Raw genomic sequence first — 17,362 nt, 5'->3', positions numbered from 1 at the left:
GCCATAGACGAGAAATTATTTCTAATACCCCTTCAGTGACTATAAAAGCCCTAGGGCAGCCCTGGATTTGATCCTCAGTGTAACAAAACATCAGCATGCAAAACCCAGGGAAGATTTGACTGACTAAATTTGCATAGCTACTCCAGAATGTGTACTACCAGGTTGAACTTTTCAGTGTTAATCATCTATTCCTAGCTTATAGCTGAAAATAAATTTCACTTACTGACTTAACAGTTCTTTTATTGTGTGTGTGTATGTGTGTGTGTGTGTGTGTGTGTGTGTTGCTGTGGATTGAACCCATGACCTTGCATAGCTTGGCAAGTACTGTAGCACTGAACTATATACTCATTTGGACTTTTCATGATATTCTCTCTCCTTACACGACAGTATAAATGGTGGGAGCTGTGAACCTCCAGATCCTGAATTTTTTTTAAAGATTTATTTATTATGTATACAACATTCTGCCTCCATGTATGCCCGCATGCCAGAAGAGGACACCAGATCTCATTATAGATGGCTGTGAGCCACCATGTGGTTGCTGGGAATTGAACTCAGGACCTCTGGAAGAGCAACCAGTGCTCTTAACCACTGAGTCATCTCTCCAGCCCCCAGATTCTGAATTTCTTGTAAACAACTTGTTTTCCCCTGCTCTGAGTGCCTACAGCTGCTCTGAGCATGAGACCCTCAGGAGTTCCTGATGGCAGGGGAGTGGTTTCTGGTGCGTTTGGCTAGGGCATGGCTATCCCTATTTAAGCTGCCCCTGGACACAATAAAGGGGGCATTCTTGGGGCATTCCTGTTTCAAGGATGACCTGTGTCTCTCTGTCTGTGAGTCTCTGTGTGTTTCAATCTCCAGCCCCTTGCCCAGTTCACAAATGGTATGGGCACATAGAGCGCAGCCGGGTGTCATGCACCACATATAAAAATTCTTAAAGGAAGTGAAATAACTCACTAGAACGAATCCTTCTCAGTAAAGGAGTGTGTATGTGATTGAGAAGCTAAGGGTGAGACTCTGCAAATGACATTTCTGTATCGCTAGCTGTCCCCGTTAGGCTTTTATAGGGCTGAACAAAGGACAAAAGACTTTGTCTTAGATCTATTATTGTGAAGAGACAGACACTATGACCAAGGTAACTCCTATAAAGGAAAGCATTCAACTGGGGCTTGCTTACGGTTTCAGAGGCTTAGTCCATTTCATCATGATGGGGAGCATGGTGGCATGCAGGCAGGAAGGCATGACTCTGGAGAAGTGCTAAGTGTTCTACATCCTGATCAACAGATTAAGGAAGATACCTTGTCGTGGGCTTTTGAAACCCAAAGCTCACCCCTAGTAACATACTTCTTCCAAGGAGTCCATACCTACATCAACAAGGCCACACCCACTAATCTTTCTAATTCTTTCAAAGAGTTCTGCTCCTTGGTGACTAAGAATTCAAATTTATGAGCCGACGGGGGCCACTCTTGTTCAAACAACCTCAGACTTCTTCCTTACAGCCTACTGTATCTATTAAATGGCCTTTGACTTTCTCAGCAGTGGTTGGTTCCACCAATAATTGGTTCCGATTTTTCAGGAGGTATTTCTATTAACATATATTAAATGTGCAGGGGTGTTCATTATGGCATTATTATACATGTATATGATATACGTTGCTGTATATATTCATCCTCCATTACTCCTTTAGTGTCATGTCTTTTTCCTCCTATCTCCCACATGTGGGAGAAAACATTTTTGTTTTTGTGGGACTGACTTAATTCACTTAACACAATAGTATTCAGTTGTATCTGTTTTTCAGAATTAAAAATAGTACTTCTAAGTTTTTTTCCTTTTAGCTTCTCTAGAGTTGACTTTTCAAAGACTTCTCAGAGGTACGGGTCTCAGTAAATCTTCTCCATACCTTCTGAGGCACCAAGCATCAGTCAAACAGATCCCTTCCCGAGGTCTGCCCAGCCTTCCTTTGATCTTCCAACTGTTGGTACCTGCCTCCTGCAGTTTAACATAGCTGGCTAGCTCAGTGTTTTCATTTTGCTTTCTTGCTAAATCACTATATTCGGTTTGTCACCTAAAACAATTGACATGTCTTCTGTATTCTGACGGAAGTGGAAAGTGTAGTCAGTGTTTAAAAGTAAGAACAGAAGCAGGGAAACATTCTAGGAGTTTGACGGAGACCTTCAATCCAAAGGTGGGCTGAGAATGTAACTGCTCTAGAGTATGACTGTTTTGAATAGCCCGAGATCCAAAATGAAAAGCCCACTTCAAGTAATTAGGAGATTTCCTTCCAAATCTAATTATCCCAATGACCTGACAGCAGGCATTGGAGAAGCAAGTCACTAAGTATTTGGCAGTGACAGACAGTGGGTAAACTGGTCTCCACAGATGGCTTCAACAGTTCCTTTCCCTTCCGCCACATACATACCACTGTAAGATTCATTTTCCCCTCCTTGTCTAATCTGTTGCATTTATGTTGAAAATCTTGGATTCTTTTTAGTTTAGTCATTGCCTTAGTTTTCTTTCTGTCTGTGATGACAAACTCCCCTAACAAAGCTTCCGGGAAGAAAGAAAGAATGCAAGAATGCGTGCGTGCTTGCTAGTGCTTATCTGGTTCTTGCCTTAACTCTGTCCAGGGTGCACTCCATGAAATGATGCTGTCCACATTCAGGGTGGGACCTTCACACCTCACTTAAGCGTATTAAGAAAATCCTTCCCAGGCATGCTCACCGGCTAACACAAGCCAGACAGATCCTTATTGAGTGATTAGAGATTGTTTCAAGTTAACAATAAAAACTACCTATTACAAAGAGCCCTGCGCCATGCCATGCTGCTGGTAGGGGGTGGGCAGGACTCAACCAGAGCTGCCTGGGCTCTCTAGCCCAGGGCTGCAACATAGCAAAAGCCACAGTTCCTCACCATGCCACGCAGCTCGGGGGAGGGAGGGAGGGCAGGACTCAACCAGGAGCCATGTGCTGGGGGTGAGTGGGTGGGTGGGTTGGACACCATTACGGTGAGCAAGTACAGGGTAGGGAGGTGTATTAGGATTCGGGCATTATGCTGGCCCCTTTCACCTGCCAAGAAAAACCCAGGCAGTACCCTGGCCAACACAGGATCCTTTGGTCTCTATGCAGATTCAAAGGTCCCTTTAAGAGACAAGCTCTGCCCACTCCTGCTCTCTCCCACTGCTCTTCTGCAGAGCTGGTCTTTGCCTCTTCTTCCTCTCTGTATTTCTCTATCTCTCTTCCCTCCCCCATTCCCTTTACCTCAAAACTCCCACATAAACTCTGCCTGCATGGCATGTCTGTCCCTCACCCGCCGTGGGTAATGGATTATTAAAAATTGCTGCGGATCCCCAGAAATGCTGCAGGTCCCCAAGCGGTGGCCTGCCTGCAGGTCCCCAAGCGGTGGCAGCAGGCCATGTGGCAGCAGGCAGCGGGCCCTGAGAGCAGCCAGTCTCAGGCAGGGAAGACTGCAGGTCCCCAAGTGGTGGCTGGTCCCAGGCAGGGAGACACGCGCTGCAGCAGCAGGAAACACAAGACCATGCTGCAGGTCTCTGATGGTGGCTGATCCCCGGCATCGAGCCATGTAGTGGCGAGATACAGATCGGCACACCAGGCAGAGTGAGGTTGGATATTTATTAGTGGTTATGGAAGGGAAGGGAGAAGTGGAGAAGAACAGAGAGGGAGAAAGAGGGGGGAGAGAGAGAAGAGAAGAGAGGAGGGGAGGGGAGGGGAAGGGAGGGGAGGGGAGGAGAGGAGCGGAGAGGAGAGGAGAGGAGAGGAGGGAGAGACGGAAGTTGCCTCTCTGAGAACTCAGGCTGGAAGCTGAACATCAGCCTGCCTCAGCAGCGGATGGAGGAGGGAGTGGGCGTGGCTTGTCTCTTAAAGAGACAGGACAATCATGACACTCACCTGCTACATGGCCCCTTGACCCGCCAAGGCCTCTCTCCTGCCAGCCGTTTTACAAGGTGGAAGAGAGGGAAGTGGAGGTGTTCGGGGCTAAGAAGAAAGGCAAATCTGAAGAGGTGAGGGTGATGAGGGACAGGCTAATATGAGTGGCCTGCTTGCCACATGAGCCCAAGGTCATGTCTAGGCCTGGGCTACTGCCAGGGTCCAATATTGATCTGAGTCCCAAAGCAGCTAAGGGGCTGAGTTGCTGTCTGTCTGTGACAAAGTCCCTTAGTCTGGACCGCCACCACCACCTGGGGCAATGTTGGTGTCGGAAGGCTGTGCTGTGGTGGGGGCCATGATGATCTGAGTGGCCTGTCTGGGGTCCTGGCGTCATCTGGGCCAGGGCTGCTGCTGAGGGCTATATCTGGGTCCATGGCCCTACCAAGGCCAGAGTCTGTGTTGCTGTCCATAACTCCTGATACATTCAAAGGCCATAGATATGGATTACCTCCTGGGGCCATGTTGACGTCTGAGGGCCATGCTGCTGTGGAGTCCATGCTGAACCAAGTGACGTGGGCTGACACCTGGCTGCAGCCTGGGACCATGTCTGGGTCCATGGTCCTACCACAGTCTGGGTCTATGCTGATATCTGTGGCCCAGGATGCCACCAAAGGCCACATGGATTTCTGGGTCTAGGCTGAAACCTGTGGTCATGCAGCCGCCAGAGTCATGCTGTTCTAAGTGGCCTGCTCTGACACTTGGGGCCATGGTGTCTCCCAGTCTAGGATTGTTGCCCAGGGCCATACCTGGGTCCATGGTTCTGTGGCAGCTAGGACCTGTATTATCAGGGGTTATAGGAACCATGCCTGTTGAAATCCGAGGGCCACACTGAGTTGGCCACACCCCCCACTGGCCCTGTCCCTCACTGGATGCTGAAGCTGGAGAGCTGTTCCCCTCCACTGCAATCAGGAAAGATGGTCTCACCCCTCACCATGGGCATGCATCTTACCCTCTTGTCAGGGACTCCAGTGAGCTGGCCCTGATGGTCTAAGAGCAACATTGCTCTTCCTCCCCCAACCCCTTGCTACCAGTGGCAGGTGAGAGGACTAGCCCTGTCCCTCACCCGCTGCAGCACAGGAGACAGCAGACCCTGTACCCCACCTGGGAAGCACACTAAAGCTGTTGTTGGGGGGGCGGGTAAGCCAGCCCTGAGGGCCTGAGAGCAGAAGAGCTGACCCTCCCCCCTCCTCATATGCTCCCTAGAGCAATTGAGAGGGTTCTGCACCTTGCCTGGGCAAGACAAGAGCTAGCCCTGGTTGGTTTGAGTGTGGGTTAACCAGACCCAAGGACCTGAGAGCAAGAGAACTGGCCCCGCTCCTTGCTGCAGGCTGCACTGGGTGGGTTGCCTGAGGCAGTGCTGGAGAGCTCACCTGGGTGGTGACAATGGGGGAAAGTTAGCAACGAGGTCCAGAACCAAAGTTATGCATTGGCCCACCCCAACATCCACCTCATCTATGAACTGTTGGAGCTTGAGAAGGATGAACCTACAGATCCAAAACTGCAGGATTCTCACGACACAGGACAAGAGGATATGCAAGAGGAGCCTCAGAGAGAGCCCATTATTGAGTAGTAGAAGCAAACCTTGAAACAGACCAGTGACTCATGGGAGTGAACACTTGCAAGAGAAGATGAAAGGACTAAAGGGTGAATTGTATGATAGACCAGGCCACACCACAGCTTCCACGATGAGATTCTTCTCCTTTTTTGTTTTGTTTCGTTTTGCTGATGTGGAATTACCCTCTGTGTGCTCTGAATGTTTTATTACCATTGATTAATAAAGAAGCTACTTTGGCCTATGGCAGGGCAGAACACAGCAAGGTAGGAAATCCAAGCAGAAACAGAGGAGGAAAGAAGGTGGAGCCAGGGAGACGGCATGTAGCTGCTGAAGGAGAAAGATGCTAGAACCTTACCTGTAAGCCACAGCTTTGTGGTAAAATATAAAATAATAGAAATAGGTTAATTTAAGATGTAAGAGTTAGCTAGGAATATGCCTGAGCTGTTTGCCAAGCAGTGTGGTAATTAATATAGTTTTGTGTGATTATTCAGGTCTGGGTGGCCAGGAAACAGAATTGCAGTCTTTGTTTACATTTTACTTTGCTTTGCTTTGTTTGTTCTGTTTGTTTTTTCTTTCGAATTTTGTTTTGGTTTTAAGGGGGGAGGTTGCAAAGGAAGAGTGCAGATGTGGGGAGGGGTTGTGGGTGGGGACAGACAGGGAGATGGGTGGGATCAGGATGCATAATGTAAAATCCACAAAGAATCAATAAAAGTTTGAAAACAGCTGGGCAGTGGTGGTGCAAGCCTTTAATCCCAACACTTGGGAGGCAGAGGTAGGTGGATCTCTGTGAGTTCAAGGCCAGCCTGTTCTACAGAGCTAGTTTCAGGACACACTCCAAAGCTACAGAGATACCCTGTCTCAAAAAAAAAATTGCTTGAAAACAAAGAGCAAAACAAACCCTGCCCATCACTGTCATCAAGAATACTGGAAATTAAGGCATCCTCCTCTTAGTATATTTTCTTCTCGTATGCACTCACATAACTCACAGTTAATATACTGTGAGACACCACATTGAGAAGTCGTGTGAAGGAGAGCTGAGGTATATGTGTCAGTGCTGCTTGCTGAGAAGTCACTAGACAGCCAGAATTTACCAAGGAACTCAGATAACTGCAACTCCAGATAACATATGGGGCAGAACCGCTCACTGAAGAACTAATGAAAGAAAATGGCATTGTTATTCTTTTGCTGCAGTGCCTTTAAGAACTAACCACGCCCACCCCAGCGACTTCTGACCTCCTTGCCGCCATCTTAACTCTCTCTCTCTCTCTCTCTCTCTCTCTCTCTCTCTCCCTCTCTCTCTCTCTCTCTCTCCCTCTCTCTCCCCTCTTTTCTTGGTGTGTACACACGTGTCTCTCCCTATGTTTCTTTTTACGTCTCTCTGATTTCCTCGTTTTAAGTAATAAATATCTCCCTCTCATCTAAATGATAAATGTTTAGTTTTATGTATAGCCTTATGTCCATTTACTCTGTTGTCCACCGCATCCAGCCGCCTGACTCTGCCGCTCGCCTGGGGACCCTGGACTGCTCTGGCGGCAGCCTCTGCCTGGCTCGTAGGCCGCCCAGGGAATCCCACCATCATAATATTTTTAAAGAACAATAGGCATTGCCATTGCTTTAAGCCACCAGGTCTCTGAGTGGTTTGTACGCAAAAAGAGCTGTAACAGACAGAATGCCCGTCCCCAGATACAGGGCGGCTATGGTCACCGAGAAGAAACCTGGCCCTGCATTCCTAAGGGGTGGTTGAAGTAGCTGATGTGTTTGGTTTAGGCTATTACAAGGGGAAAAGTGTGATTATACTATCCAAGTTTAAGAAGGTCCTAAAGTCTTTCACTGGGCTCCGTGGGAGATGGGAGGCAAGCCTTTAGACACCGAACAGAGGGAGGGAGGCAGCAAAGATAATGGGCTGAATTGTCCATACAGACGCAGATAGGAAGTCCTGAAGTGAATGAAGACAGAGAGAACGGAGGGTGGAGCAGGAGTTAGAGAGCAAACGGCAACAAGTGACAAAGTGCCACCGACAGTGAGAGCCAGAAAGAGTAGTTGAGAAGCTCGGCCTGGGACTTGCTTGTCTGTGGAAAGAAGATCCACGAGAATCCTGGTAGCAGGAGGGTAGAGACTTTTTTTTTTAACCATAGGCTGCTTAGTGTCTAGTAGTTGTTATAAACGTTTATGGCTTTTTAGAGTATGTTCTACTGAAATCACTATAAAATGAAAAAAGAAATAAAACATTCACTGAAAAATATTTTTATGGATAGAAAGGAGGGCAGTTGTGAGCCAGAACAAATGTTAATTTGCCTCTCTTCTTCTTCTTCTTCTTCTTCTTCTTCTTCTTCTTCTTCTTCTTCTTCTTCTTCTTCTTCCTCCTTCTCCTCCTCCTCCTCCTCCTCCTTCTTCTTTTCTTAAAAAAACCTCTATTGCTTCTCTGTGGATTTCACACCATACAACCGGATCCCATTTATCCTCCCATTCCTTAGTATCTATCCTCTCTGCCCTTGTAACCTCCCCTGCAAAATAAAATAAAAATTTAGAGACAAACAATAAAAAACCAAAACGAACAAATATAAGCCAAATAAAACAAAATCTTGGTGTGGAAGCGGTAGTGTGGTTCAGTGAGTCACACAGCACACCCCTCAGTCCATACAGCCTTACTTGCAAGTGTTCCTTGCAATGAGTTTGGTTTGAGGCCTCTGGCTTCTGTTACTTTATTGATCCTGACTGGGACTCCTCTTGTCTATTCTGTTGTTGCCTGTGTCATGGAGATCCTGCAGCTTTGAATCTGCCGAGCTGGCCCCTTCATAGGTCCCAGCAGTGCATAGATGGAGTGGATGTTGGGGTGGGCCAACTCATAACCCTAGTTCTGGGCCTGGGTGATAGGTGGGTCGGCCAGCCTGTCTGCCTTCTCTCGTCGTCACCACCCAGTGCGCTCTCCAGCACTGCCCCTGCTAGCTTACGCAATGAAGCAGGCAGCAAGGGCTGAGGGCCAGTTCTACTCTCAGGTCCTCAGCCCTGGTTCACCTACACCCAGACCACCAGGGCCAGCTCTACTGTTTTTCCCAGGCGTGGGAGGGGCACTGACCTGAGTACTGCCTTTGATGAGGGTCAGTTCAACTCCCCCACTCTCATGCCCCCAAGGCCAGATCTCCTGCCTGCTGCAAGTGGCAAGGGGGGAGGGGGAGGTCCATCTTTCCCTCATCTATGTTACCATATGGCTTATGGGAGGGCAGGCCAGCTTTCCTGCTCTCACACTCTCAGGGCTGGTTCACCTACACCCCCAGCAGCCAGTGAGCAGTAGAACAGGCAGGGAAGGATGGGGGAGGGGGGTCTCTCTCTCTCTCTCTCTCTCTCTCTTTCTCTCTCCCATGACACCTTGCGATGGACAGATAGTGGTTGCCTTGGTTCTTAACACATCAGTTTTTGGTTCTTTTATTCATAACCCCCTTCCAGGAATTGTGTTGGCGTCCAGAAGGAACAGAGGGACTTGTATTCATAAACAAATTAGTATGGTATTAAAAGCAGCCCAATAGTTTGGGTAGTTTGGGCATGTAGATCCACGGCAGAGTGTTTGCTTAGCATACATAGGTTTGACACCTCAGAATAGAAAATAAAAGAGAAAAAGAAAACCCAGAGATCAAGGTGTTCGATAAGAAAATATTCAGGATACTATATAAAAAGAATTAAAGTACCACAAGCAGAACGTTGGGATTAAACATCTATGGAATAAAGTTTTAGGGATCTAGTTTGTTGACTTTTTTTTTTTGTAAAACATAATCTAGAGTTTTCTTGCTTTGGAGATAGCTGTTTCCCCTCAATTAGATGGAGAAAGCAGGGCTGTATTTCCAACCTGGACACAGACAAGGTAACAACAGTTTAAAAAAATGTATTAGTGATACTCAGCAAGAGCCAGAAATCTTAGCAAGAACTGGGCAGGAATCAGGGGTTTAATATTCCTTAAAAAATGCTGGCATGACTGCGGCGGGCTCGCGGAGCAACCGCTAGGCTGGCAGAGACAGCTGTGGGTCCCTGCAAGGTCCCCAGGGGCCATGTCAGCGCAATCGGGAGGGCCTCCCGGGCAGACTGGCTGTGGGCAAGCAGGCAGGAGACAGAGACATGAACATGTAAAATGAGATTAAAATATTTATTCGAGGTTATGGAGGAAAAGGGGAGGGGGCAGAAAAAGAAAGAGAGAGGGAGAAGGAGAGGGAGAGAAAGAAAGGCAGAAACAGAGAAAAGGAGAGAGAGAGAAAAGACAGAAAACACATGTGCACATGCCAAGAGAGAGAGAGAAAAAGAGCCAAGATGGCAACGAGAGGTCAGAAGTGACTGGGAGTGGGCATGGCTTGCCCCTTAAAGGGATCAGAGACCAAAAGGAATAACAGGGTTCCTAGGACTCCTCAGACTTTGGGACAAGGCATGGACTTCCTTCCAAGGTTGGGAAGGATTGAGCCTAGCTCTTTCAAATCCAAGGAAAAGAGTAAAGAACAATTGCACTTTTCCCCCAAGTGGACCCCAAGAGAGAATTAGGCTACAGTAGACTGTGGGCATGAATTGTATGCAACAAATTCTTCCCTGTAGCTTCTGTTCCAGAAGTGCCCTCTAGCATGGAATCTACTCTCAACTCCGTGGAAGAATTGAGACAGGCATGACTAAAATTATTTTCTGTGTTCTAGAATTCAAATGGAGAATGCCAGTTGAAATATCAGGTTTTAAAATATATTATCTCAAATCAGCTACTTTCTGAAAGCCAGACAAAACTTTACAAAAAAAAAACAACAAAAAAAAGCTTTGGTAGTAGGTATAAGCCCTAACTAGCGGGAGGTTCCTCTCACCTTTCAATTTCGAGGTCACTTTCAGAGTCACAGAATCTAGTCCCTTTATTTTACTGCTTATGAAAATAAGAACTTGGAAATGAGATTTTAAAAATCCACAATTAAGAGTTTGTTGGAATGGGAATGGAGAGATGGCTCAGTAGTTAAAAGCTCTGGCTCTTCTTCCAGGGGACCACTTTGGTCCTTAGCATCTATGTTGAGCAACCTGTAGCTGCCTGTAGCTCCAGCTCCAGTGTATCTGGTGCCCTCTTCTGGCCACTATGGGCTCCTGCATGCATGTGCACGTAATCACCCTCCCCCTAAACAAACTCACAATTAGAAACAAAACAGCGATTTTTAAAAAAAGTTTGCTGGGCAGTGGTGGCATACACCTTTAATTCCAGCACTCAGCAGGCAGAGACAGGCGAATCGCTGTGAGTTCGAGGCCAGCCTGGTCTAGAGAGTGAGTTCCAGGACAGGCACCAAAGCTACAACAGAGAAACCGTGTCTCAAAAAAGAAAAAAAAAAAGTTTGTTGGTGACCGGGGAAGTGACTCAGTTCGTGAAGTGCCTGCCACACAAGCAGGAGAACTTGAGTTCAGGTCCCCAGAATCCATATAAAAAGCTAGAGGTGGCAGCATGCTCCCGTAACTTCAGCTTTAGAGTAGGGGCTAGACACAGATAATTGCTGAAGAATTGTCAGCCAGACTAGCTGAATTGATGAGTTTGGTTCACCGAGAGACCCTGTTTTAAAAATAAGGGTGGAGAGTGTATGAAGGAGGACAGTGTTGACCCTAACCTCCACATGCATGTGCACCAACAGTACACATCAACATATATGTAATACACACACACACACACACACACACACACACACACACACACACACACACACACACTTACACTTCCCTGGATAGCAGAGTTGCATTTTAGAGCCTGGCCTGGAGCTAGCTCTTGTAGACCAGACTGGCCTCGAACTCACAGAGATCCACCTGCCTCTGCCTCCCGAGTGCTGGGATTAAAGGTGTGCGCCATAACCACCTGCCTAGTTTAAAAAAATCTTAAAGCCCTTCTGAGAGAGAATTTCATGATTTGTGGTAAGTTACACTTCTATATTCCTCAACAGTCCACCCCTCCTACTTCTAACACCCTTCTCTCGGTTCCTGACGTTTTGTCTCCTTTTGCTTCCGTAGCCTGAAGTAAGGATACACATGAGAAATTTTCTTTTCTGGTGGTAAGTTTTGGAGTTGTTGCCACGGACTGCCCTCACTTATTCAGATGGTTACTGCTTTTCTCTACCTTGCAGACAGCTGTCTTGAAAGGAAGTGAGCGTATTATCCATTGCTGTACCCAGAAACAACATGTCTATTTTAAGCTCCTAATTTGGAATGTCGCTGACAATATTAAATATATTGTGAATATATTTAAATATACTATTAACTATATTATATTTAAATATAAAATATACATTTTCTATAAGCCTGGGTTGCACATCTAAATGGATCTAAACAGCCTGGAAAACTAGAACATCAGAGCCAGGGAACTGCCAGTGTTTTGTGGTTCATCTTCTTACTCAAGGCCAGTTCTTATCACTTATCGGTACAGAAAGAACACCTAAGTTGGTGGCTTTTGGATTGTATCCCAAAACTTCAATTTCTATTTCAGCAGTGCAGAATGAAGTCTTCATTCTGTATTGCTCATCTTTTACAGTAAGTGTTCAGTAGTCAAAGAAGTTGAATGGAGTTCTTGTTGGTGATGATCTATGTCATTAGTATCACCCATTGTATGCCATTAAAGTGAGTCAGCTTGAGATGAGGTAATGGCAATCCCAGAATTGGATTTTATAATTAGAGAGTCATTATTTGGCTGAATATGTTGTATATCTGCCCTGTGATTCATACACCATTGCAAAGCAAGTCCTAAATGCCAGACTTAGGTTAATTATTTATGGTGCTGACAGTCAGCCCTAAGGTCTTATGCAGGCTAAGCATGCGTTCTAACACTGATTCTACTTCCAGCCCCTGGATTGAATATAATTTTTTTTGAGCTTTGAGTATTTTTCTATCTCCCTAGACACGGATCATTGTTTTGAACACAATCAGAGGGAGATTCACTTTCATCATTATAATCTTAAAATCTTATTGACTCATAAACAGTCCTCATATTGTAGCTCAGAATAGAACCCTGAGTGAATTCTCTATGTACAAAAGGCCTTCTTAAAGTGAAGTTTATAGTCGGCACTTCACATGTAAACAAACAAACAAAAATACACCCGTTTGCCCTAATTAAAACTGATTGGAGAAAGCTTTGTGTTTTGGATATTGATGTGGGATAAGTCCAAAAGTTAAGACCAGAGTTACTTCATGTCAGCATTAGGCAGGCAGTCATAAAATCTCTCTGAAGTAACTTCAGCAGAAGCAAGATGTTTTCCTTATATATTTTAAAAAGTTCACAAAGACTACATTACATGGGAACGGTGAGTGTAACCTGAGTGATAACCCTATCCTAACACACGCCATGTCTGATCTTACCTAGCCAAAGGCATCCCAAGTTCAGAGACCACTTTCCCCACAAATATTTGGATTAGCTACTCTCCATTTAGGATTTTGTTAACAGAACATGCTCCTGCTCAGACAAAGTCGTCCTTACAGCTTAATGGATACCACCAGGAGCTAATGCCACAGAGCTGGGTAAAGACCCCAGGTCGAGGGTAGTCACTGAAAAACAAAACCAAAGCAAACAAAACAAAAAACAAAGGACAGTGCCTGTCATTCCTCCCCACTTCATCTATATGTTTTGTTTCCTATTGCACTGTGAGCTGAAAACTAGTTTTGGCTATGTGCTATGGTCACAAAGCTTGGGTCTGGAACCCTGACTAGGGGTGGTGAGTTGATGAAGAAACGATGGACACATGTAGAAAACATCTGGAGTCGGGTGCACTATGGATGCTGTGATGGAGGTACACCTAGTTCCTCTACATCCTGTGACCTCAGCAGTGTTTATTATATACAGCAGGCTAGGTATGGGTAGGAGGTGGGGAGTATTGCTAGCTAAACACAGTAGGATGTCTCTGTAGATGAGCAATCTCAAGTCCTAGACATCCACGAGGAGGAACTGTGGTTGTTAGTTTTTGCATACACTAATCAAAAATTTGCAAATACTCATACTTGGACTAGAGGAAGAAGATTTTGTCAGTCCTGAGCTGGATCCATATGGGGATAGGTTTTGCCAGTTTCCCATGGGCCCAAGGCCTTGGTTTTTGTCATGGTTGTGCCTATGCCAACAATACACATTCACCTGGGACTTCATTCAGTTTGGGCTTCTTCCTCTCCTTACAACTATGTTTGCAAAGTTCCTTTGGACAAGAGAAAGTATAGTGATGAAGAGAATGGATTCCAGAGCCAAGCTGCCTAGCTTCAAATTCTGGCCCTGCTGCTTAATTAGTTGTGTTGCCTTAAACAAAGCTCTTAATTTCTCTGCGTCTCTTCTGACTCCTAGCAAGTGCCACTTAGACATTAACTGCAACTATGACTTCGAATCTGTCTGTGAGGATAGGGATCATCAAGTTTTATCAAGATGCTCAGTGGTCAGGGTATCTCAAAAGCCCACCACAGAAACTACTACGTGGTCTCTTACAGGACCGTGAGGATGGAAAGGGGCGTGGGTGAGCCTTGGGCTGGTAATGCCACCTCTCACCTGAGTCGGGTCAGTTCCTAACATGAATTCAGGGGTGAAACCCTAGCTGCTGGCCAGATTCAGGCTTCCAGAAGGGCATAATATGGACTTTCATATTATTTCTTGCATGAAGACAGTGTGTTGAGCCTGCAGAATTCAGTCATGGGGAATTTTCTATAAACATTTGTCATGGTAAAGACCTTTTCTTTTTTTTTTTGAGAGTAAATTTTATTAAATTATAAAAGTTTCCATTTCCGCCCCTCTTCCCAACACCCTCCCACTCCCCCCACTCCCTCTCCTCCTCCCTCTTCGTCCCTTAGGGCAGTCAGGGTTTCCTGCCCTGTGGGAAGTTCAAGTTCCTCCCCCCTCCCTCCAGGTCCAGGAAGGTGAGTGTCCAAACAGACTGGATCCCCAAAATCCAGTATATACAGAGGAAACAAGTCCCAGTATCATAGTCAATGGCTTTTCAGAAAGACTTCGGGCCAGCCACATTCAGAGAATCCGGCCAAATTCCGAGAATCTGGTTAGATACGTCCTCATTCAGTCCCAGTCCAACTGGCCTTGGTAAACTCTCATTAGATCCGTTCCCTTGTATCAGTGGGTGATAGCATCCCTCGCAGTCCTGATTTTCTTTTTCATGTTCTTCCTCCTTCTGCTCCTCATTTGGACCTGGTAAAGACCTTTTCAACCGCTTAGTCCAGTACAAGACTGAGTCATCCAAGCAAGGGTATTAGGATCTCCATTTGCACAGGAAAATGAGATTTGGGATAGGTCTGGCTGTCATTTCTGGGATGGTCGATGGGGAATCCCTGGGCCTCAGCATTTCCTTTCTAGATACAACCTCTTTGCTGTGCCATGGCAGAAGCTGTCACCTCAGTATTCACTAATCATTCCCCTCTCCTTTGCCTCCCTCACACTAGGAAAATAATAAAAAAATATCCGACTTGACCTTGTAAGTAGTCATGTGACCCAGTTTTCATCGAGGAACTACCAGGAGAACCTTTCTGAGAAAGACTTCTCCCTATATATGAGTTCATTTTCTAATTACAAAATCATAGCAGACGTGACTTAGGGGAGGAAACGTTTAACTTGATTCACAGTTTCAGAGTGATTTCAGTTTGCCATGGAGCAGAAGGCATGATGCTGAGAGTGGAAGGGGGATGGTCTCTTTACGTGGCGCAGACAAAGGGGGGAAAGCACAAGACTCCTGGGATACTGTATCCATGAGGACTGGTCCCCAGTGACCTACTTCTTCTAGTTAGGCTCCACCTATTAAAGGTTCTACTGTCCCCTAAATAGAATCACAAGCTAGGGAACCAGATATTTAAAACAAAGCAAAACAAAAACATGAACCTGTGGGAAACACTTCAGATGCAAACTGTAATACTCTGTTTCCTGCATTTGGGGACACACACTAACATGCAGAAATGATGTAGCTATTTTGTTATTAGCTACATGTTCTTGGGTTATTAACACACCCAAGAACACAGTCCAAGAATGGAGTTGTGTGAGAATTCTGAGTGCTTGTGAGAAAACTCCAAGAAAGCAAGAGTCTTATGACCTCAGTTTCCCCAGAACACAGAATCGTTCCTGGCATGTGTTTCAGGCTCCTCTCAGGTGTAGTGGATAGGAGCGAGTTCACTTCAGCTGTTGTTATTCATATGACTCTATGGGAAAACATGATCATGCCACATGTGGCTCATCCTTGTGATTGTGTACTTCCCTCATGTGATCCTCTTAACCCTCAGAGAATAAATTGTCCGATGCTCTGTATAAAGTTGACTATTGCGTGAGACTTTTGTCCGCCTTCTTTTCAGGTCCTGCTCTCCCAGGTTCACACCTCCAACTAGAGCAGTAAACACCATGAACAGGGACCTGAAGTCAGCTATGGGGACCCTCGGAGAAGGAGGTGACTGAGAATAATGGAGCAGGAACCAGGGAGGATTTTGCCTTATGTCAAGCTTGTGTATCATTTTTTTTTTTAAAAGAAAAGAAAAAAGGAGCACAAGAATAATCACTGGTTTCTAGTATTTATTTTTTTATTTTTTGTGCATGGGTGTCTTGCCTATGGGTATGCTTACCTGTATGAGGTGTCGGATCCCCTGGAACTGGAGTTACAGACAGTTGTGAGCTGCCATGTGGGTGCTGGAAATTAAACCCAGGTCGTCTGGGAGAGCAGCCAGTGCTCTTAACCATGGAGCCATCTCTCCAGCCCCATAATTCCTGTTTCTAGAAGAAAGAACTTTAGATGAACAAATATGGGACAGAGTCTGAAAGAATATTGGAGAGGCAATAAAACAAGGTGAAAAGATCCCTGTTCAATTTTGGGTGAATTCAGATTTATTAAAATGCGTAAGAAAGATAAAGAGGATATTAATCACGAGGAAGAGATGGCTAATTCCTTGAATAAATATAAAATGAATGATCAAACCTTAAAGTTGGTAAAAGAGGCAAAAAGAGATTCCTCCACCCCTTCAGGCAAAATTGAAAGTCAAAACAGCACCACTGACAGCTATGCTCAGCCCCATCACAGGGCCTCATTTAGATATGGATCCTCCATTGGCTGACCTGAAGCATGGGCTGAGGAATTTGATAATCAATCTAATCTTTAATTCTCCCCACTTTCTGATGAGGGTTTAGGAGAGCCTATGAAATACTAAGTTTACAGCCTAGGCAACCTAGGGCAGGACAGAGAAATGGATTTTCTTTACTAATTCCTCCCCAGCCTCATGAGTTGTTCTTGGTACTTTCAGTGCAATTTCAGCAAAATCCAAGTGTTTATCTAATTATGCACTAGCCAATCTATTTAAAATTCTAGGAGGAGAGGCAGCGTTGGACAGTCCTCGGATATTATTTTGAGAGGCAAGAAAAGAACGACAGCCATTTGAATCCAGACTAAGAGGTATTTGTGTATTCTGTGGTTCCTTCGCCACCTTAAACTTACTTCGTTTCCCCACTAAATTATCTCCCATAGGTATTACAGCACAAGGGGGTAAGCCTTCAGAATGGATTCATTTATACCATAAGGGCCAAAAAATCCTAACTTCTTATCTTACTCCTCTTGTTCAATTAGTAAATCAGGGGAGGACCTGATATCCACAATGATATGGACTTGATCCTTGCTGTATTAGATTGCCCTTAACTAACAATCAGTTTTAAAAAGCGTTACAGAGCTCTATGGATTTTCAAATTTCATTTGCAGGTTACTATGGAAGGATAGTGCCCAGATGGTGAGCTATGGGATTTTCTCATACAAACTGAATTTGTGATTATGAAACTTGTCCAACCTTCTTCCATTCCACAGGCAGATACCGATTTTGTTGATGACTCATCTAATAGTATGGGGAGGCATGGTTCATATATTATCAGTCTATCAATGGTTAGTTTTCC

This window comes from Myodes glareolus, chromosome X (assembly GCF_982192425.1).
Source record: "Myodes glareolus chromosome X, mMyoGla1.1, whole genome shotgun sequence".
NCBI lineage: Eukaryota > Metazoa > Chordata > Mammalia > Rodentia > Cricetidae > Myodes > Myodes glareolus.
This window is presented reverse-complemented; position numbering follows the sequence as displayed.